Here is a 27,674-nt window from a genome sequence, read left to right as displayed (position 1 = left end):
GATGGATTAAATCAGGAAACTGGTTGACCTGAGGGAGCTTGAAGATAGGGAGAGAAGAGTCCCATATGCCCAATACATCTGTTCCACTCTCATGTTTAGCCTTCAATTCATTTAGCAGGTGGATGTGGAACTTGGTCTTCATCAACATTTCCTCTGATATTTGATAATCCAGGTCTGCTAGAGGTTGCCAGTCCAATTCTCTCTGAGGGGCATTTAAAGGGGCAACATTCAAGGCTACAGGTGCTACTTGAGGATCCATGGTCACCTTTAGGATTTCTGTTGTTTAAAAACTGGTGTTACTGTGCAGAGCAATACGAAAGAGTATTCTTTGAAAAAGAAAGGTGGATTACTGAGGAACAGAGGATGGAATGGTCAATTGCAGCAATTGAAATACTGCTCTAAGTATGGATAAGACCAATGCTTGGCTTTAAACTCTTTTTCACAGCAAATTGGTGCAGTTTAGGCTACCAATCCACGATTGCGCGAACAGAATGTAAGTTTTATGAAAACTCTGGTAATATAAAGCTCAGCTGGTGAATTTCAACCTTACAGTGCAAATGGGGACTAGGCACAGGGGATTCGCCGGTGAATTATGTGTTTTTTCACTGTTCTAAGCTATCTTTGGCGATTCACAGACAAAACGAGGCGCAGGAGGGATTTACAGGGATAAATACCTGGCAATTGTTAACAATGGTCACGAATGCAGGTGGAAATGGCGCGCCAGCGGTCTCCAGGCCGAATTCAGCAGGTTGGCGTGAGTTTGGACGTGAAAAACATGCAGAGAAAACGACAGTCATTTTTGCAAAAAGTTCAAAAAACGCGAAATTTTGGCCAAATATGGATTTTTTGGAACATTGGCGCTTTTTTTGGATGACGTCAGCATGACGTCATCAGGTGGGGTCAAGGTCGGATGACGTCAGCATGACGTCATCGGGTGACATGGCGGCATAAGAGAGATCCACGGGGATGGTGAGGTGGCAGACAGGTGGAGCAAAGGCGGACGGGAGTGCCGAAGCGGCGATGACGCTGGCGGTGACGCTGGCAGGCGGGTTCACCGAAACCGAAAGTGGTTAGTGGTTTCATATCGCACCGCCTTCCATACGGAAGCGGAATTGTCAGAGGGGCCTCCGATACGATGTGGGGGTGACGCGTGGCAAAGGCCTGACGTCTCCCTCTGACAAATATCGGAAGCTATTCTTCGGACGTCGGAGCCACTCCGATATTCATGTGGGCCGTCGGATGAAAAGGGCCCGATCCGACGGTCGATGGATGGTTAAGCTGCCGGGTCGATACGGAAGGGGGCGGGAATAAAATAATATTTTCTTTGAAAATTGCGCCCGGCGGGGACTTTAGACTTTTGGCGGATTTGTATTGTTTTTTCAATGTTTTTTATAGGATCGCGCCCAGACTTTGGATAAATCGGAAAAAGTGGGTTTTCATGTGTATTTTGCAATTGAGCGGGCTAAGGGTGGAAACGGGGTCTTTTACAAGGTTTTTAGCAAATGAAGGTTTAAATGGGTTAAATGACTTCTGAAGGGGAAAGAGGGGTAAGGCTTAGGGTTCTCAAACTGACCAGATGTCAATTTAATCCCTAACAGTGAACATATGGCTATAATGCCAAGGGGAAGGATATTTATACAATGCTTGGGGTTTATACACCATAGTGTTATAATAGTAGGGAAAGGGTAACATAGGGGATTTAGATAATAGGAGTTAGGGGTTAATATGGATGGAGGAAGTGAATGAGGGATAAAATCACTAAGTTTATATGAGAACAACTTAGCTTAGGGAGTAGATCAAAATAAAAAGAATTTTAGACAAGAAATGTGGCTTTCAAAGGAATAAGAACCAACATAAAACTTGGATTCTCTTTATGAACACAACTGATGAAGGGATGTTATTAATGAGTGTGAAAGGGGAAAATGTGAAGTTAGACATGCTCCTTTGCTTTGCTGCAACATGATGGAGAAGAAGACTTTCTCAACCCATTGATTTTCCTTTGTGAATAGGTTAGCACACATTCAATTGTAAGGAATGACATTTCTGCAACCCCATCTGCCTACCCATCTACTTGCCTAGCATTTTTTGTTTCTTCTTGGAGGGTGCATTTAGACCTGCAGACCCTTATGTGCCTTTTCTTTTTCTTGGCTTTTTCCTTTTGATTTTCTATCCAAGGCTACCCTTATTGCTTCCAAGGTCCCAGATTAAGCAGTTGGGAACATCAATTCTCTACCTAAGCTACTGGTCTGCCAAGATTAAACAGTTTGGACAGACTTCTTTCTCTATTCTACAATAGAAAAATTGAAACATGGCATGATCCAGATTAGGCTTTTGGACCATCCATAAAAACTTAATCAACATGAGGCTATATACACACATTGTCTCCTTTTGGAAATATGGGATCTTTGTATCACCAAAGCAGAGCATATTTGGAACTTTCTTTGCCAATCATGAAATATGAAACCTATTGGTATAGGTAGCTAACATACCCCAATGTCGCATGCTATTTTTTGACATTCTTCGGAGGCTCCAAAATGATAATTATTGTATTTTTCATAGGGTCTACCATCAACCCCTACTTGCAGACTACATGGACCAAAGGTATCCCAAATGATACGCAGAATATGTATTTCCTCAGATTAAGGGATATCTAAGAGTTCCAACAAGTATCCAACTTGAGGTGAAGACTGGAAACATGGCTCCTTACTAACCCAAAAATTATCTAATCATCAAAATAAACTCCCAAAAACTTATGAATAAATTCCTTGAAAGCTGCGACTACCACCCTAGAAAATATTGAAGGGGAATTCTTAAGTCTGAAAGGAATAACTCTATATTAGAAACAACCCCATTCAATGGCGAAGGTAGTCTTACTTCTATCCTCCAGTGCAATCTTGATCTGATGGTACCCTGCGAGGCCATTTGTAAATGAGTACACTTCCTGACCGCAAACGTTTTCCAATACTTCATTGGAAAATGGCATAGGAAAAGGATCACGGACACAAGTGGCATTCAAATTCCCTAAATCTTCACAAATCTAAATTTCACCCTTCGTCTTCTTTTCCTGAACCACCATATGACTGACCCAATCTGATTCTTCAACAACTTCAATAATTTTGGTGCCAAGCATCTTATCTAACTCTTTGCGCACTTTTTCCTTGTACTTAAGATTCCAACGGTAGGGGCGTTGCTTCACTAGCCTCACATCTGGCTTCAGATTGATCTTCATGACACCCAAATCCCCTATTATCCCCTTCAGATCATAGAACTTGGTGGGAAAAAAGTCCCGATACTCCTGCAATAAATCTACAACCTTGTCTACCATGTCTTCATCCTAATAGTTTCCTATGTTTGTGAATTTCAACTACTCTCCTGATCAAATATTCACCTTCTTAGTCTTCAAGGGCTTTGAGATATCAAGGAATTCTACTTGAGGCCCTTCAATTTCGTGATGTCCTTTTGAATCAATAAAACTGATGTTCCTAGGATCTTCTTCGCCTCCTCAGTGGTCATGTTGTAACATTTGAGCACATGGCACAACTGTGTACTCGAGTCTGGTTGTACCCATGAAACTGATTCTTTTGGAAAACTGAATATTGTAGCTTTGATCTCTTGTAATTCCTCGTCAATACACTCAAATCCATCTTCAAAGTTAAAATTAATTAGAAAAATTTCCTTCAAAACATCCCATTCTATAGTTCCCTGTCACAACTCCGTTTCTAGATACCAAATCATTGGAATCATATCAAATTTATGGTAGAATATATGAAGCCATTCTGGATGTGGTTCTTCTCCCCATGCTTTCATTCATCGAGCCAGATGCTTGCGCAAATCATCCTTTCCTGTATATTTCTCCATAATGCAGGTATTGGCATACCCAAATGGTAGCTTCATCATACGTCAATACTCCTTCCAATCTAAAAAGTTGTTCTTATGTGTACCCCACCATCTGGTAAGCGCAACTGTCAGTACGATGTATAGTGCTTGGAGCCGATGTTCCTTCGGTACATCCCTTTCAAATTTATCTAGAAATAAGTTGACATCCTTTGAATGATCATAATAAGGTAACTTGCGTACCTTAGTGGATATACATGAGACTGACTCAGTAAATCTGTTACATTGCAATGTCGATACCTCATGCAATCAGTCCTGCCAGTATTTGACCTCCTCATATGTGTTTGAATTGTAGGATCTATTCTTTTCCCTGGTAATAATTCACCCATCCTCCATAGTTTTGATCCAATCTTCATCCCACATAGTAAGCTTATAGATTTTCTCAATATCGTCCTCCTCATAATAATCACGGTACGGTTTAGTATAGCGCATACCCTCAGCTAGATCCAATGGAACAATAACCCTTAGTTCCTTCTTTCCAAATGTGATACTTCACTTCTTAAGGTTGATAATTTCATTCATAACAAATGTCCAATCAATTCCAAGCAGTGTTAGGTATGGATTGTTGTCGTCCATTATTTAGATCACTTCAAAATTGTCTATGGTGTACACCCCTTCAATATCCACTGTCATGCCATGTAGGTGCCCCATGTGAATAATATTTTGTTGATTCACCATTCTCAGCTGGATCGGGGACCACTACAGTGCTATTCTTCCCATTTGTTCCTAGGTTTTCTTCGGAAAAATGTTTGCATCATAACCCAGATCAAGGATTACCTGGTCCATTTCAAATTCTCCAATTTGGGCAATCAATCTCATTTTATGACCAGTCCTTTTCTTACCCTTTTCCACCTTATGCACTACTCACTTTTCCAACAGTGACTTATTCCTACCATTGCAGTTACTCCTTTAGTCCTTCTACTACTCTTTGGTCCATCAGGAGATTCATGCAAGTCTGTTAGAAATATGATAACAATGATGGATCTATTCCTTGCACAACATTGACTCCTTCAAGATTCTCTGTGTGCATACTTTGAGTTCTTGATGTAGAAGCTCTTTCATCCATGTAGCTCCTTTTTTCCTCCATAAATGTTTCCTTTACTTTATTCACATCGAAACCAACCTCCTTGTCAGCAACATTGTGGACCCATACGTTTTCCTTTGGTTTCTTCCCTTTATTCTCTCCAATAGCTATACCACTCCATGTAACAATATTAACAGTTGGTCCATCTTTGCTTGGATCAGCTCTCATCATATAGATGTTTTGGGTAGGCTGTAGAGTCTGGGTCTTCTTTTCTTGCATTTTCATGATGAGCACGGGACAATCTTCTATGAAATGATCAAATAGTCGACAATATTGGCATGAGGGGTGCGTTAGATTCTGAAAATCTCGCACGAAGTGACCAGGTTCTCCACAATTGTAACAAATAATCTAGACTCGGCCTCTTCTACTTCCCCCTCCTCATCCTCTTTCGCATCCTTGGAATCCTCCTTGCACTGGAGTTGCACCTTGATCCTGAGGACGTGCCTCCATGTGTACTCTATATATTGGAGTTTTGTCCATCATTAGTTCGTAACTTCGACATTTGCACTCGTAATGTCCCACAAAGTTACAAAAATTACATAAAAACGTATGAGGAGTCTGCAAAAACTTCTATAGAAAATGACAATTGTTAATTATATCTTTTCCTATAATCTCACAAATAATGCACCATGGTACCACACCAGTACTTATCCCAGCGGTATTCTTAGGCTCCAAGGGAACTGGATGCCCCCCAACTAGATAATTATGATACACTGGGCAATGATCATTGTCATGACCATGGCCTTTGCATTTCAGACACCATACTTCCACGTGAACTTCATTCTGGACTTCTTTTCCCTTCTTGAGGCTCTACAACTTCATATACAAGCTAGCCAACCTTGACTAAATCTTTTGTACTCCCATATTTGTATCTTGAATAGGTGAGGCTTCGAATTTCATAGCAATCTCCAATTCCTCATCTCGCATCCCAATCTTCCATTGTGACCGTGGAAATCTCAAATGGGGTAGTAGCGAGGCAATGTACCAGTCCTTGTTTTGGTCATATGTGATTTTCATATTAGCCTGCTGGAGCAGACATTTCATCCTCTGGTCAAAGTCCCACGTGGAATCATTCACCTTCTACTATATCTCTTTGACCTCTATTACTGAATGGGCTTGTGACTTTGGCTTTTTTAATTCATTATTGAGCACTTCCTTTGTTTCCTTCAATGTCGCATTTCAATGAGTCAAAAAATACTTAATATACCATCTTAGCACTTTGTCTTGCAAGGCTATGACCAGCTGCACTTTCTTCATGTCATCATCTATAATCTACTTTGACTTACACACAGCATCTGCTACAAACCAAAACTGTTCAGGGTCTTCTGTCCCCAGATCCTTAAATATAGGCATCTTCATAGCATTCACCTTATTGAATAACAGAGGTGGAGGTGGAGGTGCGTGAGGCAGAGGTGATGGGAGGTGGAATGGATGGATGTGGTATTCCTGCGATACCTTGGTTTACAGTCTATAGCACACCTTGGGGTGTTTTCAGAATACAGCTTTCTTCGTCACTATCAAATGCTCCCAACAAAGGACCATACTCAGAACGTGAATCTAGGTCTCTTCTGAATGTTTTTCCACTTCGCATAGTTCCCATCAAGTCTCTCATAAACATTAATTCAATGGCATAACCCTTTTCTCGCACAATATCATTTTAATCCGAGTTTTTAGGGACTCCAGAAACTTACCTCTGGGTCATTTGAAACATTGGCATTCAGCCTCGCTATAACTGATATATGTATCGATCACGAACTTTGTAATGAATACGCCCAAAATGCTATCAATCCAATAATCCACAACCTTCATGATCTTGTTTTCTGAAACTTCTAGGTGCTTCACTAACTCTGGAGTCCACATAATAGGATTATCGAACTTCCCCTTACCTTCAATGTCCACCAATTTAGACAACCATTCATATAATTCACGTCTGTATATAGGTATCTATTCAACTACTCTTCCTTATATAGGCACAGATTCCTATTTTCTTGGGACGCAAATTCGTGCAGCTTATGATCTATCCACTTCTCGATTTCCTTCTTAGTTGGGAACCATTTATTAGACATCACACATTCCTCAGATAGATCCTAGTCTTGGAAATGGAACCATTTGTTAGCTTGAGGGGAACTGGACCCAGGTTTAGAGTTAGTTATACCAAACAACAAAACCCTACACTGCTGACCCTTTTGGAAAAAACCCACATAGTGCAGTGATCTAGATTTAAACATGAATGCAAAAAATTACAGAGATAACCATAAATATAGAAATGTAGCTAAAATAATACTTCATTTCATTAATGTAAAACAATGAAATATGGTTACAAATAGATATGGAAATGAACTAGCTCGGGCGATGGTAGCTTATCTTTGAGGAGAGATGTGGCAGTTACATGCCTCTAAACTATCTTACAATGAGGCTCGAAGGCCTATTTATTATTGAGAAACAATGGAAAATCCTAAACATCCAGAAACCTAACCCTAGGAGATGAAGTGCCAAACTATGGGCTCCGTTTTATGTAAATTGGTACATCAACTTCCCGAGGTTGTAACTTTGGCATACGATCTCCGTTTGACGTGCACAATACCTCGTTACAAATATCTATCCAAGGATTAGAACTTATGGATGAACAACATCGGTCCATGGACCCACGTTGCTCCTAGTTTTCTGAAAAGACGTCGTAGGGCCTCGAAACTACTCCGGAAGTTCAGGACTTGAAAAACTAATAAAAATAGTAAACTGTGCTACAATTAAGGAAACTGAAGATCTGAAAGAAACAATGGTGGGGGTCTAAGTGGAATTGGTGGGTGGAAACCAATATCCACTTGGATCATTCCTCCCCCCTTAGGAAGCAATGGTCCCCATTGCATATAGTTCCTCCATGAGATGAGGAAACTTCTCCTGAACTTAGTCCCTAGTGAGCCACTTGCCCTAGTGAAGGAGTTGGCTTGCTTTGACAACTTGATATAGCTGGATCTTTTGCTGGTGAGTGTCTTTGATTTGCATGTCCATGATCCGATCAGTTGCAACTTGTTCCATGCAATCTAGATTTAACTCTGTTGGTGTGAGTTGTTCTGCAATGTCAAATGTGTCTAGTAATGGTGCAAGGTATCGCTGAAGGCGGTCCACATTGAACACTGGGTGCATGCCAAGGAATGGGGGAATGCTGAGCTCAAATGCATTGTCTCCCACAGCCTTGGTAATGGTGTAAGGACCATATCAAAGTGGTCTTATTTTCCAATGGGCTCTGGTACGGCTTTCCTTGTGCAAATGTAACCAGAACTTGTCACCCACTTGAAAATTGTGTGGCACCCGATGTTAATCATGTCGCTACTTGTACTTGGCATTTTATTTCTTCAGAATTTTGTGGGCCTGCTGGTGGATATGTTGGATGTGCTTAATGATGTTGTTTTCCTTATTTGTTTCAGACTAGACATGAACCGAATCTACCTGAGTAGTTACAAGTGGCATGGCCACATCAATGGGAGATAGTGGCTGGAATCCCAAGCCCACCTGAAAAGGGTTGTGGCCAGTCACGCTATGGAGAGCCTAGCTATAGTTGTCCTGAACATAGGGGAGGATCTCATCCCATGTGAATGGATTATTTGATTTGTATATGTGCAGAATGTATACAATCATCCTGTTGACAACCTCTATTTGGCCATCAATTTAGGGATGGGAGGCTGTGCACTTATTGAGTTTGGTGTCTAGCATCAACTAAAGACTGGACCAAAATGTACTAAGGAACCTGTTGTCCCGCTCTGAGATGATATACTATGGGATACCAAAGTGTACCCACACTCATTCAAATAAAAGTTTAGCAGTGGCTTTTGCTATGCCATTATTCTTGCACGCTGCCATAATGGGCATCTTCGATAACCTTTCGACAACCATGAAAACACATTCATTTCCATGCTTAGTAGAAGGAAGGCCCGACATGTAATCCATGGATATGGATTCCCAAGGTCGACTAGGGGTAGGCAGTAGAGTATAGAGGCCTTGATTCTTCTAGATTATAGACACGTAGATGACGTCATTTTGTATCAAGTGTCAAAGAGGGCAGGAAAAAGTTAGGTCGTAGAAGAAATCCAAGGCCAGTAACACATCACTAGACCTAATCACCCTAACAGAGGGATATTTGAATGACATTGGAGATACAATGTGGGATGTCACCGTGGAGGTACTATAGTAGTTTGAGCAGCAAAACAGTAAGTATTGGGGGCCATCCAAATGGGTCTGCATGAGATGCAAATCCGTGCATCACAGATTGGCGCGACGTCCACTAGCGTTGCCATCGGTACTTCAGAATCCATCGGGATGCTTCACATGAAGGACTCCCAAGCGATAGTGCTACTGGAGGGAGCACTGACCGCAAAGATCGAAGCTAATAGGCCCGTTGGCAGTTCCCTCAAGGGAGTAGGGATAAACTTGGCAGCACTTCCTGGCAAGGCACTCCACGTACTGCAGGATGGGGTGATCGTGGAGCTTAGGGCCCAAAAATAGCATGCTTTGCACGTGATCAGTGAACAAAAGATCAATAATGCACAGATGGCCCTACAACAAGACTCTACCATTGCCACCGTGAATGATGTAACTGACCAAAACAGGTGCGTCGAATGGTCTTGGAGTTGGCCATTCCTCAGGGAAAACTGGTAGAGGTGCGCATTCAAAAAATTGCTATAGGGGTGCATGACGCTCGCACACAGTTGGCCAAGGTTCAGCTGGAACTGAACCTCTAGATTACAGAGTTTTAGTTGAAGGCCCATCCTTCAACTCTGCCGGAAGTAAAGGAGCACCGTGCAACCGCTATCACAGAAGCGATAGCAGAAGTAGAAAATACAGTGGCAAACAACACAAGGCGGTTTCAAAATTAATTCGAAGACCTGACTAGTCTGCAAGAAGATCCTTATGTACAAAGGCTAGAGTAGTGCTACGACGAGGTGAAAGGAACAGCATGCACTGTCATCCTCACACAAAGACTTGCAAAGCTTTAGGAGGCCAAAACACTGAAGGAATAGGTAAATGAAGCTCAAAACAAAGAGGCAGTGCTGAAGGTGTGCTTGAAGCCTTAGTTGGACGAGGCCTATTTGGTCATGGCCTCCATTGATGGCAAGCTTGCTAATCTGTACGCGAATTTGCAGAAGCTTCAGCCTGACAGTTTAGGACCGACAATAGAGAAATTGGTCATACAAGTTGAGCTGGGAGATCTTTGCGCCAAGATATTTGCACCCACGGAGTGACTCGAGGGTGAGTCACCATGTTTGTGCTGGGGGGCTGTTGGGAATGGGTTCCCCCAAGAGCACTTTTGGGGCTAAAATCCCATGTTTTGGGACAATTTTATAATAAAGTTGTAAAGTCTCCGCATTTTGTGGTCATAGAGCGCGAAGGTGTCAAGGGTCATAAAGGGTTGTCCACCCTTATTTTGTAAAGTGTCACGTTAGCTGTAAAGATCTACCCATGGTTCAAGGACCATGGGATTGTATAAAAAGGAGCTAAGTAAGTAGGCTCTAAGTAGTTAGTAGCGAAGTATAGTGGAGAATTCTAAGTGTTTTCGGGTCTTAGCGTAGGTAGAGGCTCTGTAGCTAAGTGCCCAGAGGCCTACGATAGAAGTCCGCACCTGAGTGCACGGACCCCTACAGTTGTGTGTGCAGGGTGGATAGAGTCTATATTAAACTAGAGATATCAATAAAGAGAAGTATTTTGAGATTAATGTGTATTTAGTGTTTGTTAATGCATCTGATTATATTGTGTTACGATCTGGGTTTATATTACAATGTTTATTTGATGTGCGAATGTATGTGATTATATCTGCTAATTGAACCAAAGTAAGAATATCAGTTTATGCGACAATAATTGTACTTGATTAGTAGAATAAGTAAAACACTTGAGATAACTTGGGAACCTGTACAATACATTGTCATAAGAGCGTGAAACTACCTGAACCATTGGTTAGGGCTGTGCAAAGGTCAATCGTACACCTTCGCAAAGGTACTGAAGGGCGGGATAGAGGGTAGATCGATAAGTCCTAAGGCTTAGCTACCTACGTGAAGGTGAAGGCAGGAGACGGGAGTATAAACTGACATCATGACCATATTAGGGTGCGGAAACTTTGTTCCAACATCCCCCCATACTGCGTCGGGTGAGAATTTTGTCCACGCTCCGTGGACTGATGCCAAAAGTTCTAGTAGTGTAGGGATTTATTTGGGTGACTAATGCTGAACCTAGGTTAGGGCCCACAAAGACAAAAATGCCATTGCAGTGGAAGAATGAAAGGGGAAGTATGTAACAGAAGGAAAGGGCAGTACATTTCAATAATTGAGGGGAATTTTTTGGCTGTGACTTGGTAAATTGATGAGAGACAAGCAATGGGAATGCTACTGTGGAATCAGAGCACATAATAGTGAAAGCAATATTCAATGAGTGAGGAAGGAAAGTTGTGATGGTAAAGAAAAATTCTATTTTTATTAGCCATCAACCAGGCTTAATGATTGGATTAACGGTCTTTTTATGGAATTAATTTCTATAATTGGCAGGTGTGAACGGAAATAAACTTAATGGTAGGTGCAACGGTTGTGTACATGGCAGTTGGGGATTCATGGGTGTGACAGGAGGAGGGTAATGTGGTGTGATGGGAGTGGGAGCTAAGAAGGGACATTGAGTGAATAGTTGGCAGGAAGGTGGGTTGCGGCGGCCGGAAAAACAACTTTCGGAGGAGGGCTGGGGGGTAGGCGGTATCCTGTAAGTGAAGGGGGGATCTGAAATCCCATGACACTAACACGTACGGTAGCAGTAAACTATTTTGCATGGGTGTCTGAAAATTTTCATAGGCCCTTAGATCAATGCGATAGATGATCGGGGATCACGAAATGGTAGTAGGTTTAACACCGGTAGGCCTCGCAACATTATTTCGAGTGCATGTGTAATTACCAAATTCTAATACTTTGGTTAATGAACCACTTTAGCCAATTACATCGAAAACTTTTATTTTCCTATCCTAATGTTTTTTTAAAGCAAATGAGGGTGCATTTAAATGTGCAATCCCTGTAAATTTTTCCTCCTAAAGAGATCAATAATATTTATTTTATCTCACAAAAATAATTTAATCAACTAAATTAATCCAAATTAAACAGTTGGATTAACTTTATTCACCTATTTTACCTATCTAATATTAGCCAAGATTGCACTGTTTGGCTAAGTTATTCACTCTAATATAATTAACATAAATTGAAACTAGCTTGAACATGATTAAATTGTATGTCTCAAGCATAAAGGGATTGTGGCATTTTAAACAAGATGCACAGAATTTCATGAATTTATTCTTTACACAGCTAGAAGGGCAGTAGTGACACTTAAGCTAGCATCACTTTCACATTTATTCATTTTTTGTAGGGTTCATTTATCATTTATTTCCTTTTTCCTTTTTTTCTATTTTTTGTATTTATACCCTCTTTTCATTTTTTATTTTCATTTTTCTATCTTTTTAGAAATCATTTGCAGAAACCAGTATTATTTACACTCTGAAATACTTAAAGAAATTATTCAATGATCATTTGATCCTATAAATTATAGGACCCTAACATGTTGCATAATTATAAGACAAGAGGTCTTATCACGACCCTACCTGTTAAACATCATTATAACTTGTGAATGGCAATTTCATCATTTAGCCACCAAACCAGGACATTGGCTTTCAAGTAGCTTAAAAAAAAAAATTAAAAAGAAAATTAATACATGTAAACATTTTACAACAAGTGGATTGGATATTGGTACATTTTGGTTAAATGCTAACCCTATCAAGGCTATGGGTACCTACTGGGCTCTACCTCCCATCTTAACTGGGTCTTTCTTTGAACTAACATGCATGATTTATCTATGAGTGATTATTCAGTTAACTGGTGGATGAGTGAAGAAAAATTGAAGCTTCTCCCCACTACTAGACTTCCTACTCGTTCCTCCTACTGTTTGAACTAGTTAACTGACTATAACTGAATTAGACAGAGTTAATTAATTTAAGCTCAAAAGGACTCAACCTGTACCCCTAAAATTTAGGAATCAGTCTATATGACTCTAGATAGACTTCCAACTTGAATTTACTGAGCAAACTAAGTCAAATTAACTTAGTTAACTATATAAAGATTTTATGAGAATATAATTTTAATTTAGTTGCTAATATAATTCAAGGAAAAATTAAATTAGGATTTCTTGTTGTTATTTTTAACACTCACTCTAAACAAGAAAGGTATTATCTGCTACCCCAATCTTGCCTCTGTGAAACTCGAATTTGCATCTTAGCAAGGCCTTTGTCAAAATATTTGCATCCTTCTCCTTTGTGGGAATGTACTCCGACAACATGATTCTCCTTTGCACGTAGTCATGGAGATGGTGATACCAGATATCAATATACTTGGAATGATCATGAAAAAATGGATTCTCAATGAGATTGATACAACTCTTACTGTCACAGTAAACCACTGTTGGATCCATCTGATGACCAAACAAACCAACAAGAATCTTCCTCATCTAGATAGCCTCACAAGCTGCTTAGCTAGAAGCCATGTACTTTTCTTTTGTTGAATTGAGTGCAACTGATCTATGTTTCCGACTATACCAAGAAACAATTGTTGACCCAATACTGAAGATGCCACCTAATGTGCTCTTCTTATTGGATGGGATCCCTACGCAATTTGCATTGGTGAAACCTTGAAGCTTCATTCCCTCTATCCGTTTGTACCAAATACCAAACTGAGTGGTGCCTCTAAGGTATCTAAACACATATTTGGCTACCTTCCAATACAATTTGGTAGGATTAACCATATATTTACTAAGTTGGTTAATTTCATAACACATTTCTAGTCATGTGTTCACCAAATACATGCGTGAACCTGCAAGCTATCTATAAATAGTAGCCTCCACTAATTCACCGGAAGTAGCATCCACCTTCCTCCAATTACAAATTAGTGCATTCTCCATGGATTTACTACTTTCCATGTGGAACTTCTTTAGTATCTGGTTGGCATACTTTTCCTGAGAGAAAAACAGTTCCTCATCTCCTTGCCATACTTCCATCCCAAGAAAGTAGTGCATGAACCCCAAGTCCTTCATTTCAAAATCTCTTGCAAATCCTCTTTGAAAGACTTGATCAACTTATCATCACATGTTAGAATGAAATCATTGACATATAAAACAATAATCAATAATTTACCTTCAACCATAATATGGTAAAGGTTCTCATCTACTTCACTTTTGGTGATGCACAACTCGGTGAAATAACTATTAATCTTAGTGTACCAAGCACAAAGTGCTTGCTTCAGTCCATACAACGCTCGCTTAAGCCTGCACACATGCGACTCTCTATTGAATGTCTCAAATCATTTAGGCTACTCAATATACACCTCTTCTTCAATCATGTCATTGAGGAATGTTGTCTTTACATCCATCTAATGTTACTTTGATCCCATTTGCACTAAAAATGCTATAATGGATCTGATTGATGAGTACCTTGCTACAAGAGCAAAAGCCTCATCATCATCAATCGCCTCCACTGGAGATAACCCTTTGGACACAAACCTAGCCTTTTGTTTCTCCACACTACCACTAACTACTTGTTTTGCCTTTTAAATCCATCTCGATCTCACCATTGACTTGTCTGCCAGTCTTAGGACCAGTTCCCAAACACTGTTCCTGATAATGGAGTCATACTCCTCAACCATGGCATCAACCCAAACTAGTTGTTGCACTTCTTCCTAAAAAGAGGATGGTTGAATCTCTACACTTCCGCTTATTATAGCCATGTATCTAGTGTGCCTCTTTGGTTACCTCCTCAACCTATGCTATTATGTGGGTGCTCCCAAATTCTCTCTAGCATCATGCAATAATCTATCGGCCTCTTTGTTGTGCTTTCTCCCATCTCTAGAAGAATCTGCATGAGTGGGTGTTTCCACTCCCTACTCCTCTTCATGTGGTTGCTTCACATCATCCTGAGGTTACTCCTTCGGAGCTAAACTCTCCTCAACTGCATGTAGATGAAGTTCCCTCTCAAGGGAAAATATCATGGCCTTCTCTTCATCAAACTTTACATGTCTGCGAACCATTGTCATCTTGTTCATTGGTAGGTTGTCGAACTCAACTGTTGGCTTTAGCTTTTTCCATGCATCTTTGGTAACATGGCAGTAGATTGATGAATGAAATATCCTGAAGTGTGCCACATCTAGTTTCTTCCTTGAAAATCCTCTTCCGGTGTATTCATCCCAAGAATTTGATGAGGGACTTTTTTCTACAAATAAATAATTGTGTTGCATGCTTCAGCCATCAAGTTTAATGGTAGGCCTTGATCATGCAACATTTCTTGTTCCACTCCCATAAAACTTATCTTCTTCCTTTCAGACACCCCATTCTATTGTGGGTTATGAGGTGTTATCAACTCCCGTCGAATGCCTTCTGATGAATAGAAAATTTTGAAATCATTCGACACATACTATCCACCGTTATCGCTTCTAAGAGATTTAACTTTCTTGCCAGTATGTTTCTTGACAAGTGCTTTAAATTCACAAAACTTAGTGAAAGTATGATCTTTCTTTTGCATGAATGAAATCCAACACTTACGAGAAAATTCATCAACAAATATAACAAAATATTGTGGTTGGTTGTGGATGTTGTCGAGAAGGGTCCACACACATCTGAGCAAACTTGATCAATGATTTCTTGTTCTTGGCTATCTTTCTCATGAAAGGAAGATTTGGCACACTTCCTCTAATGTACACCATTTTCATGTGTCTCTCTGCTCAATTATACCCTTGGGAAGCCTTGTATAAATTTGTTGCAAGATATTAAAGAGACATGATGCAAGCGATGCAATATTTTGTGCCACAACTCACTGATGTCTCGACTCAACACCTTCTCTGCTTTAGTGCTCAAAGCAACACAATATTCTACCTCCAATTTGTAGAGGTTCTTCACTAGAACCCATATTTGCTTCACTTGTTGTTGGCTTGCATGGGCTTGACCCAGGTTTAGAGATGATTTAGCCAAGCAAATCCCGGTACTACTGGACCTTTCGGAAATAGTCTGTGGAGCGTGGACTAAGGTCTCACCTGAAGTAGTATGGGAGGGTGCTAGAACTAGGTTTCCACACCCTGGAGATGTCTGATGAGATTTTGGAGGTCTGCGGCTTGACCCTGTGCGCACACGCACTTGCTATTCCTTCGCAACCTGTGATGCTGCTTCCGCACAACCCTACTCGAGGTGCAACCCATATAATACTCAAGTTTCTTGCTATTCAATCTATTATTACCTTATTACTTAACTTATGTCTATAAGACTAATGATTATTACAAAATATTCAGCAATCGGTACGTGCAATAAATAAAATAGTATAAATGTACATAAGGAAATGCACAAGAAGATACATAGAAATAGGAATGAACTTCTCTTTATTATTCTTCAATCAAGATTATAGATTCAACATTGCCCTGCACACTCAGCTGCAGACTCTACTAGGCCTCTGTGCAGTCAGCTGTAGAGCCTCTCCCTACCACTACGACCCAATACACTTAGACTCTTCCTCTATGCTTGAACCATTTGTATTCTTATCTCTAATTCACTCCCTTTACAACTTAGAGCCTCACTCTATTTATACAATCCCATGGTCTGTAGACTAGGGGTAGGCCAACATGACTTACATTACATTAAAATACTTTAGGGTGGACAAGCTTATGACTTAACCTATACTTCACGCTCCGTGCCCGAAATTTGCGGATTATTACAAAACCTTTGACCAAAACTTGGGCTTTGAGCCCCAAAACATGCTGTGGGGGGATTCGATGCCCAACAGGCCCACAACGCAATCATCATGACTCGTCTCGAGTCACTCTACTAGTGTGGTGATCTTAGCATGGAGTCCCTCCAACTGGTCCCGTACTACTCGGAGGTCCACGACACACCGTTTTTCGATTTGCTAGCCTTGCTGCATGCACTCTTCTGATGCTTCTTTGTGAGGATCAGCTACCTTCCTTAGTGCATAGAGTCCCTGTATCTGCTTGAGCTTGCCCTCAATATATACTGTAATGGTGAAGGCCTCATCAATCCATAGCTAGACACGCGCTTTGAGAAGTGCCTCTTTCTATCTTGTGGCATCCACCTGCTCCTTCAGTGCCCTTTCTTGCTACATCTTTGCCAGCCGTTGGGTGAGGACAAATTTCTGTGCAGTTCCTCTTACACTATCGTACTACTCCTGAAGCTTGCGCACCTCTGCTTCCAGGCACTGTATGTTGGGGTCCTCTTACAAAGATGTGAGGATGCCAAAGGCTTGGTCCAACATATTCGTACAGTCTTGCACTGCTTGTCCAATTTCTTCTAGTCCTATTTGAATAGCGCTACCGCGCCTCTCTAACTTCCAGAGGAGTGGAAGGTGTTATGCCCCTAGACCAATAGGTGTCATATATCATGATTGACTTGATGAGTTATGTAATATGTTCATACCTTTACTTGTTGCAAAGGTTTTCCATATTTGTGAAAAATCAAAAAATTTTAAAAATGTAAAGAGGGTATACCCTAAAAGAAAAATCAAAGGGTAAAAAGGAATAAGAGATGGTCAAAAAATGAAAGAAAATGAACCCCACCAAAAATAAAAGTCCAGGAAAGTGTGCAAGTCCTAATGCCACTACTTTCTCACTTTTGTATAATAAACATGTTGACACCTAATCCTCTGCAATTGGGTGAATGTGTGTAAATAGTTAAATTAGGAATGTGAACAGTCATCAGGAGATGAACTGAGCAGTCACATCCTTTGTATATAACAATAGCTACCTAATGAAATAAATCGAATCAGTTTTCTGCCAAACTAGAGTTACTCCTGGCCTAAAATGGTATCAGAGCCAATTCTCAAAATAGTTGTAACTCCCTTCATTTTTGCTACTGTGGGCTGTACGCTGGTCTGAGCACTGCCCACTGAACACTGTCCTCTGACGTTCTGACCTGAGCACTGTCCTCAACGCCTCTGTCCTCTGCATTGTAATTCATTGCCACTGCGCTCTATCCATAACGCTCTCTACAAGGCATTTGTCTCTCATAATCCGCAGCTTGTCTCTGACCGCTTCTGAAACTGAATAGTCAAGGTTTGAATCTCCATTATGGCGCCCATTCACACTATTCCATTGAAACGCTATGTTAACGTTGGTATTGAATGTTGTTCAAGTTTATGTTGAATTTACTGTGTATTGTGGTATTGAACGTTGTTCAAGTTTATGTTGAATTGACTGTGTATTGTGCTATTGAACGCTATCCTGGTATCAGTATCTATCCCTCTACAAATACTGGAGCGTGAATTATGTGTGTCGACGGTGCGTGAGAGTGTTGTTGATGGTCTCAGAAGTGGGATGGCTAATGTTGTCTCTGTCTGTGGAATGCATACACCGTGAAGTTTTATTAAATGCCTTCGTATTAACATTATTGTTCATCGATGAAACTCTGGATTGAATTTTTTAAAAGCAATGTGATGAATGGAGCATGTGAATGGTATGGTTTGGTGTATGCATTGAAGCCTATAGAATATTTGCTCGTTTGTCTATGAACTGATAGCGCTCTGCAGTTTTATTTTTGTGAACGACTATGAACTGACATGGTATACAACGCTCTGTCGTTTCATTCTACTGGTAAACACTTCTTGAAAGTTGTTCTGTTAGTTCTGCCCCTCAGGCCATGCCTCTTCAAGTACTCTGTATTGGCATTTCTCATCAAGATTGAGGAGAGAACGTGAGTCTGCACTTGGTCTGCATTTGTGGTGACATTCTCTATGAATTCCAGAGCTGGCTTGTGTCGGTCATTGGTACCATTACCCATCTGAGCTTCTGGCATCGTTGCCTATTGTGAATAATGAGAGATATTTTTGGATTGTGATGGGTATGGGGGAGGAGTCTTCTTCTTCCTCTCTGAGTCTTATTTTTGTGAACGACTATGAACCGAGACCTCGTTCACAACATTTGCATATTCACAAGTTTTGTGGAGGTGAATAGTATCAATGTGCAGTTTAAAAAAAAAAAAAATCATTTAAATCATTTGAATGGTAATGTTACCTTGTTGCGTCGTAAAGTTAAAGCATTAAAATGATATGTAATATATAAATATATTACATTTTAAAACATTGAAGTGATATGTACATAATATTTCAATGAAATGTTGATGCTTTTATCAAACATTGGAGGGATTTGAAGAAACATAGTGCATAAAGTATTTGAAATCCTTTTTCCCTTTTGAGTACAATTTCACTGTATATCAGCAGAAGTATTTTTTTACAGAATGAATTCAATCATCTCTATGGTAGGAATAGTTCTCACTGGCAAGGAGAACTATCCTGAATGGTCCCGGATGATAAAACACACCCTCATCTTCAATGATTTGTGGAAAGGAGTGTGTGTCGGAGAAGGAGACAATGACCCAGTACAGCCTACATCAGACAAAGAGCTCGTCATTTGGGAATACAAGAACAACAAAGCCTATGCATTAATCATAGCATCTGTAAATGAAGAGGTGAGTCGCCATATCTCATCATATTCAACTGCCTTTGAAGCTTTACAAAAGCTAAAAGAACTATATGAGTCACATTCTGCACTTGAAGTTGTTCAGCTCATGATTAAACTCTTCACTCTTGAACTGATAAATAATGATCCTCTTGCTCTTGCATCTGAAGTAAAGTCTATAATGCATGATATCAAATCCACTAAGGTTGAGCTAGATATCCCTCTTATTGCTTTTCTCAAGGCACTCTATCCTACTTACTCCAATTATCTTGAGTCTTTACAAGCAAATGGAAATCTTAAAGATATAACCTTTGACTCTCTTGTGAAAAAGTTTGCTGAAAGAGAGAAAGCCTTTGGAAAGAAGACAACCCCTGAATCTTCTGAAGAGACTGTGTGCCTTGCTCATAAAGAAAAGCATCCTGCTCAAGATTCTACAAGAGGAAGAGGTGGACGAAGAGGAAGAGGAAGATATTTCAGAGGCAGGGGGGCAGACATTCCCAAGGAGAAAAGGCATACTTACATTGCATTCGCTGCAAAAGAAATGGATCACATGATGCCTCTACATGCAAGCTTCCATGGGACAAAATTGAGCAGAAAAGAAAGCATCAGAAAGGTAAAATTGATGATACAGACAAAGGTAAAGCACCTGAATCCGCTCACTATATTGAGGCACAATGTAACATTGGAGTAAATGAAGATTTGTTTAATGCTTCACTTGCTTCTTCAAAAAATGATTGGTTGCTTGATTTAGGAACGACCTATCACATGACTCATAGAAACATTTTTTTGAAGATTTCACTGACAATGTTGATGGAGCAGTATACTTTGCAGATCAATCAAAAATCAAGCCATCAGGGCTTGGTACAATCAGGTTTAAATTGCCTGGTCTTCCATACTTTCTTCTGGATCATGTTCTATATCTCCCACAACTCAAAAGAAACTTGTTGTCCTTGGTCCACATCCGCCAGCAAGGTCACTCCATTCATATGTTTGATGGCAATCTTGAGGTAAGAAAAGCATCTGACCACTCACTTGTCATGAGGGGAATAGAAGAAGAAAGGCTTCTCAAACTACAAGGAACCCCTGCTGATGCACAACATTTCTCATATATTTCTCATCATGAAGAAGGTACACTTCCATCAAGTTTATTATGGCATGCTAGATTTGGACATTTAAACTATGACGGTCTCTGCTTATTGAAGAAAAATGGTGTTGTTGGTTTGCCTACAATTCCTAGGAAACATAAGCAATGTGATGCTTGCATTCTAGGAAAAGCATAGAAAACAATCTTTTCATGATTCACATTCAAGATCACATAGGAAGCTTGAACTCATTCATTCAAATTTATGTGGTCCAATGCCTGTTCCTTCTGCAAATGGAAATAAATATATCATGACATTTATCTATTATTACACCAGAATGTGTTGGGTTTATTCATTGAAGAACAAATCTGATGCCTTTCAAATATTCAAGAATTTTCATAAATGGATTGAAAATGATGCACAATCTCATATTGGGTCTATTCGCACTGATAATGGAAAAGAATATACATCAAATGAATTTGAAAACTATCTTCGCCAACATGGGATCAAACATCAAACAACTGTGCCTTATAATCCCCAACAGAATGGTGTAGCTGAAAGAATGAATAGAACAATCTTGAATATGGTGCGATCCATGCTTTTCTTCATAAATGTAAAGATAATGTTTTGGTCTGATGCTATTCTATGTGCTCCATATATAAAAAATAGATGTCCATCTAATGCTATAAGAGACAAGACTCCTTATGAATTGTGGTATGGACATGTTCCTTCGGTAAAACATCTCAGGATCTTTGGTTCCACCTGTTATGCTTTGATACCAAAGGTACATAGAAACAAACTTGGTGCTAGAAGTCATAAGTGTATCTTCTTGGGATATTAAAACACCTCTAAAGCATACTTCCTCTATGATGAAGTAAATAAAAATTTTGTTGTATCTAGAGATGTAATTTTTCTTGAATCATCCAAATCTGACAATGTTGTTGAGCGGCAACTTGATCGCTTGGATAGATTCGCAAAAACGAAATCATTTCAAGAATTTGATAACCAGATTCCACATCTTGAAGGCGGGATTCCTATACTAGATCAACATGTGGAATCTTCTTCTGAAGAACACTCTCCCCCGACTGAAACTCCAACAACGTATGATGCTTTAAGTGATGTAATTGATAGAATTGGGAGACTCAATCTTGATTCATTCCCAACTCAATCAACATAGTAGCCTAGACCATCTTATAAAGGTCCCCCAAAGTGGCTAACAAAGACACTTGAAAGTGTTCATCCTAATGAAATTGGAAAAACAGGAACCAAAAATTCAAACCGACAAAATGGAGGTGATGTAGATGACTCTAATTCACCTGTTCATATGGATGTTTCTTATGATTGTGAATTGAACTTGTCTACAGATTTTGAACCAACTTCCTTCAAAGAAGCTGTTTCTCATGATAAATGGAAGGAAGCGATGCAAAAGGAGTATGATGCCCTCATATAGAATGGCACTTGGAAGTTGGTTGATCCTCCATTTGGAACCAAACCAATTGGCTGCAAGTGGGTCTACAAGAACAAGTACAAAGCTGATGGCTCACTTGACAAGCACAAAGCTAGGCTTGTGGCAAAAGGTTTTGCACAGAAGGAAGGGGTCGATTATGAGGAAACTTTTGCCCCCAAAGCAAAATGGGCCACCATCCAGACACTCTTTGCACTAGCAGCTCATAACGGTTGGAAAGTCCATCAAATGGATGTAAAAACTGCCTTCTTGAATGGAGATCTAAAAGAGAATGTTTTTATGTCCCAACCTGAAGGATTTGCTATGAAAGGACATGAACATAAATTATGCAAGCTTGTGAAGTCCTTGTATGTCCTCAAACAAGAACCGCGAGCATGTTATGAAAAACTAACTGATCATCTTCTGAAACTCAACTTCAATCATTTTGATCTTGATGATGCAACTTTATTTGTCAAGAAAGTTGGCAAAACAGTTGTATATCTTGTGGTATATGTACATGATCTTTTAATGACAGGGAACAATGAAAGCTACATTGCATCCATAAAGAAGGAATTGGGGAAAAGTTTTGAAATGACTGATTTGGGCTATGTTTATTACTATCTTGGCATTGAAGTAACCCAACATCCAAAATCCATATTTCTTTCTCAAAAGAAATACATTCGAGATTTGTTAAACATATTTGGCATGACAAAGTGCAATCCTCTTTCTACTCCAATGGAACAAAACTTAAAGCTCACATCTATTGAAGGAAAGGAATTTGAGGATGCAACAAAGTATAGACAGCTTGTAGGAAGTCTCATCTACCTCACTACTACCAGACCAGACATTTCATTTGCTATTGGAATCCTCTCCAAGTTTATAAAAAAGCCTTGTGAGGGACATTGGTCTACTGCAAAAAGGGTTCTAAGGTACTTGAAGGGAACTCAAGACCTTGGAATCAAGTATACACAAGTGGACGACTTCAGCTTGATTGGATACTCTGATTCAGACTTTGATGGAGAAAAATAAACTAGGGTATCTACTTTAGGATATGCTATGAGTCTTGGATCAGGAGCTGTCTCCTGGAGATCACGCAAACAATCAGTTCCAGCGGATTCCACAACAGAAGTAGAATACGTGGCAGCAGCTGAAGCGACAAAAGAATTTGTGTGGCTCAGGAAAATTCTTGAAGATTTGCAGGTAAAACAAGTACAATCAACTCCACTCATGATTGGCAACACCTCTGCAATAAAGTTGGCTAAGAACCCAAAGTTCCATGATCGTACAAAGCACATCAATACTAAATATCATCTGATCCGACATCATGTTGAGGCCAAAACAATCCATCTCCGTCATTGTTCCACAAATGAGCAAATTGCAGACATCTTCACCAAAGCGCTTGGAAGAGAAAGGCTTGAAAGATTCAGAATGATGCTTGGACTCACCAACATCCCTTCAGATTAAGGGGGGAATTTTGACACCTAATCCTCTGCGATTGGGTGAATTTGTGTAAATAGTTAAATTAGGAATGTGAACAGTCATCCGGAGATGAACTGAGCAGTCACATCCTTTGTATATAACAATAGCTACCTAATGAAATAAATCGAATCAGTTTTATACCAAACTGGAGTTACTCCTGACCTGACAAAACAATTGTGTGTAGCTTGTCACTTATGCCACAATTCATGAATAGTCAAACAATTTAAACTTGGATAGTTCATATTTAATTTCATGTTGTAGAAATAAAGAATAAAGATCTGACCAAACAATTTAGTCTTGGCAGATAAGTAGATAGGTAGAGTGAAAAAGGAGCTCAACAGTTTAATCTGAGCCCTTGGATGTAATAAGTGTAGACTTAGATAAGCATTACCATGTGAAAGAAAAGAAAGTTTGATAAGGGTTTGCCAGTGTAAGTGCACCCTAATAAAGAAGTAAAGATGCTAGGTTAAGTAGGTAGGGTAAGTAGATGATGGTTGCTAAATAATATGTGGTGAATGATGAGTTCAAATGTGTAAATATTTTACTTTCATCACAAGGTAGTAGCATGTAGCACATGAAAGGCATATCAAGCAAACAAAGTCATAATAATTAACTTCCCTACTCATTTCCCCTAAATTTTCACTAATTTCCCCTAAAGTGCCAAGGTATCTATCAAATTAGAGGGCTCAGAGCATTTCTCTGACTTCTGGAGGGACCGAACCCTCAGCCCAATAATATATAATGCCTAAGTACTTAATCCCATTCATCAATAATCAAACCCCTTCATAAATCATTCATTCCGTTGACAAAGTTTTTCCTAAGTAAAATCCTATTTTACTTAGGAAAATTAAAACATATTCCATAAAAAGCCCTCATTTCTCACTTAGCCTAAGTTTTAATACACACATTAAAATGTTTTATACTTAGCGCTTATTTCACTTGGTCATATTAACTACTAACTTACATTATTATATATTTCCCCTATCAAAATCTACCCATTCCCGTATTATTATAAATATGAAAAAACCCCAAAATTCTTAATATCCCGCCCCTTCGATTAAAATATAGCCATAATACATTTTCAAATGGGAATTAATTAGTTAATCCGTAACTAGTTAAGAACCCAACAACCCGCCACATTAAAAAGGGATTAATTAACCCTCACAGTTAATTAATAACCTTCCCGACCAATCCCGTTGCTCTCGATACGATTAAATAATCTTTAATTGCATTAGGGCCCGCCCTCATTAAACTCCCATCACTTTTCATCCCTGATAGTTGTTTGATCACCGCTCCTAGATCTGATGACTATCGTGCATATGGCACGGCCCTCTCGGACTGAACGTTAGCATGCGATCATGGAGCGGTTTTGTGAACAATGCTCTTGCCACACATCATTCATCCTATGGAATCGCTCGCTCAAGCCCAAATACCACCCCCCTTCATAAGCAGTGTGATAAAAACCACTTACCGCCTCCCACTAAACGATAGAACATCATGTCGTTTGCCCACTGGTGCCACTTGTCCAAATCCCGAAACCCGCCAAATTCTTGACTTTGTATATAAAACAAAACAAATCATTTTGTCGTTCTATTTTGCGAACCTGTACATCCATACAAATAATTTTTTAACAAATTGAACTGGTGCAAGTGGCTCTCCAAGAGATTTAGAGAACCAAGGAAGAACTAGGGGGAAAGCCTAAAGAAGGTATCAGGCTAATAAACTTTTTGAATAGCAGAAATAAGCAGCAGATCGAAGAGCTAGGTATTGAGGATAGACTAGGACTATCCTGGAAATCAAGAAGGTATTGACCAAAAGATCTCTAATGTAGAATTTGGAAAGGAAATGCCAGAACATGCAAGAAGACATTGACGATTTTATGGGAAAGTTTGGCATTTTACAAAGAAAAGGACTTCCTAATCCTCTAGTGATTAATGATAAATTGATGAGGCATGAAGACTATGTTGACAAATTGGCTCAGTATGCCAATAATCAAGCTAGTTCATCAGCTAGTGCATCTGCACCCAAGGCATTACCTACAGGCAGAGTTCTCTATGATAGTCTAGAGAACCTTTTCTATGTTGAACATGAAATAAAACATTTGTTTCCAGTTCAGTCCAATTACAAATACATAGAGGCTGATGAAATCTTCAGAAAGATACAAAGGACCAGAATATCGCAGGAAGATTGGTGGGTGGATATGACAGAAATTTTGTAATCTGCCTTGGTAAAAAACTAAATTTTCAGTATTTACCATAGTCAATGTTGGTAAAAGAAGGTGAATAAGTATCAAGCAGGTAAAGAGTATCAGAACAGGTCAAAGAGTATCAGTAAGAAGATGAAAAGCAGAACAGCTAGCACAAAATTACAAAGAAAATAGCAAGATGCTCAATCATAGGGCCTACCTCTAGTTCATTCACAAAAACAGGGACAACAAGCCTTCAGTTCACTTTTATCTCCTATCTTCGAGACCATCTATCTCTACTTTTATGTAAAATGTAGTTAGTCATCCTAGAATATATCTCTCTTTTTTACGAGATATTTTGTTGTAAAATTTTGTATAAATACTCCCTCATTCAGAGTATTGAGTGTGGATTATTTGACATTTCTATAGACTCATTATTTTGGAAAATAAAGCTATTGAACAACTTTTGTATGGCTGGCTGGATGAAGAAATAATACAAAGGACTTTTCACAGGATCCATGTGTCAAACACTGGACAAATAAGTATTCTATATCTCATGTGTTATTGTTTTCTGGTTTAATATTTCACTTATGTTTCATATCTGAATAAAAAACGAAAAAGTACATTCCAGAAAGTGCTTAATTGCAATCTGTCTTTAAAATCGTTTTTTATTCTAAATGTTTTCTTCTAAGCTATCATAGGCAGGGAATTCTTAACTGCTCCTTGCTTCTTAGTTTATCATTATGGTCATTTAATAAGAAATTCTTAATTTCTTTTTATTAGTGATCATTCATTTTCCCTGCTTTTGAAACTTGTTGAAGGATTCTTAACTTCCCTTCATCCCTTTCAAAACCATTCCATTCTTTCAAGTTACCATTTGTTCCTTGTTTAGCTATCTTGCCCTGTGAAGCCCTCCTTTCTCAAATAATCCAAATCTAGTTTAGCCATATACTGTTGACTCAATATCCCAATGGCTTGATATACTTTGTTCTATCCATCTGCTCCTGAATTCCACCACCAAACACAATCAAAACCCCCAAGATTTCATAACTAGCCTAATATCTTATAAAATAAAGCTAAATCTTAAAGAGAGAGACCTCTCTGAGTACAGATTGGCTAGATTCTATACTTAAAAGTTGGTTTGTGGTTACCTTGGACCCCTTTACTTCTTCTTAGAACTTCAAGGAAAATCTGAGTGATAACATAGTGGCGACTCCACTGGGGAACCAATTCCTCAGTCAAATAAATCTTTAAGAAAGTTTAAATCCTAAATCTAAAGCATCTTAAAGAAATCATAGAAGTTGTTTGTTGATATCAATTAAGTAAAACTCAAAAAACCCTAAAAACCTGACTTCAGAAAGGACTCGTTACACTAGAGCTAACCCTGATCCCAATCCCCCACAAACGTTTGAGAACCCCAATCTGATCCCTAGAATTCTTAGGAGACAGGAAAGTTGAGAAAGTTCTACTAGTTCTCGGCCCACCTATAGATCAAGATCTGTCCTGTTAGGTGGATTTATCTTGAAGACCAACCCTTTGACCAATACTTTGAGACCTCTTTGTTTAGGACTTCATCCGATTCTGAATTAATTTACTTAGTCCCAGTCCCAGTTTTCATCGAAGAATTACAGCTTGAAGCTATCAATTTGTCAATTGACAAACACTTGTAGAACTCAATACAATCTAATCTTACCTCTGAAGGAACACCCAATCCCTCTATAATCACTTCTGCCTCTGCGAGCTCATCACCATTTCCTCATACATCTCAACCTCAAACTACTCCACATCAAACCATCCCTTCTACCCCTCCATCCACAACCGAAACATCCACTGCTATCCCAACCCCAGCTATTGTTTCATCATTACCTACAACAATGGCAAATAGATATGCCCCCTTGGTATTACCAGCAAACTTAGGTGCCATGCCCCAGGATTACTAAAGTAAAATCACTCCATTTGATGGTACTGGTACCTATACAACCCAGCAACACACCAA

Source organism: Pinus tabuliformis, chromosome 2_2 (genome assembly GCF_031772625.1).
Source record: "Pinus tabuliformis cultivar Carrire ecotype Pingquan chromosome 2_2, CPIR1, whole genome shotgun sequence".
Lineage (NCBI taxonomy): Eukaryota > Viridiplantae > Streptophyta > Pinopsida > Pinales > Pinaceae > Pinus > Pinus tabuliformis.
This window is presented reverse-complemented; position numbering follows the sequence as displayed.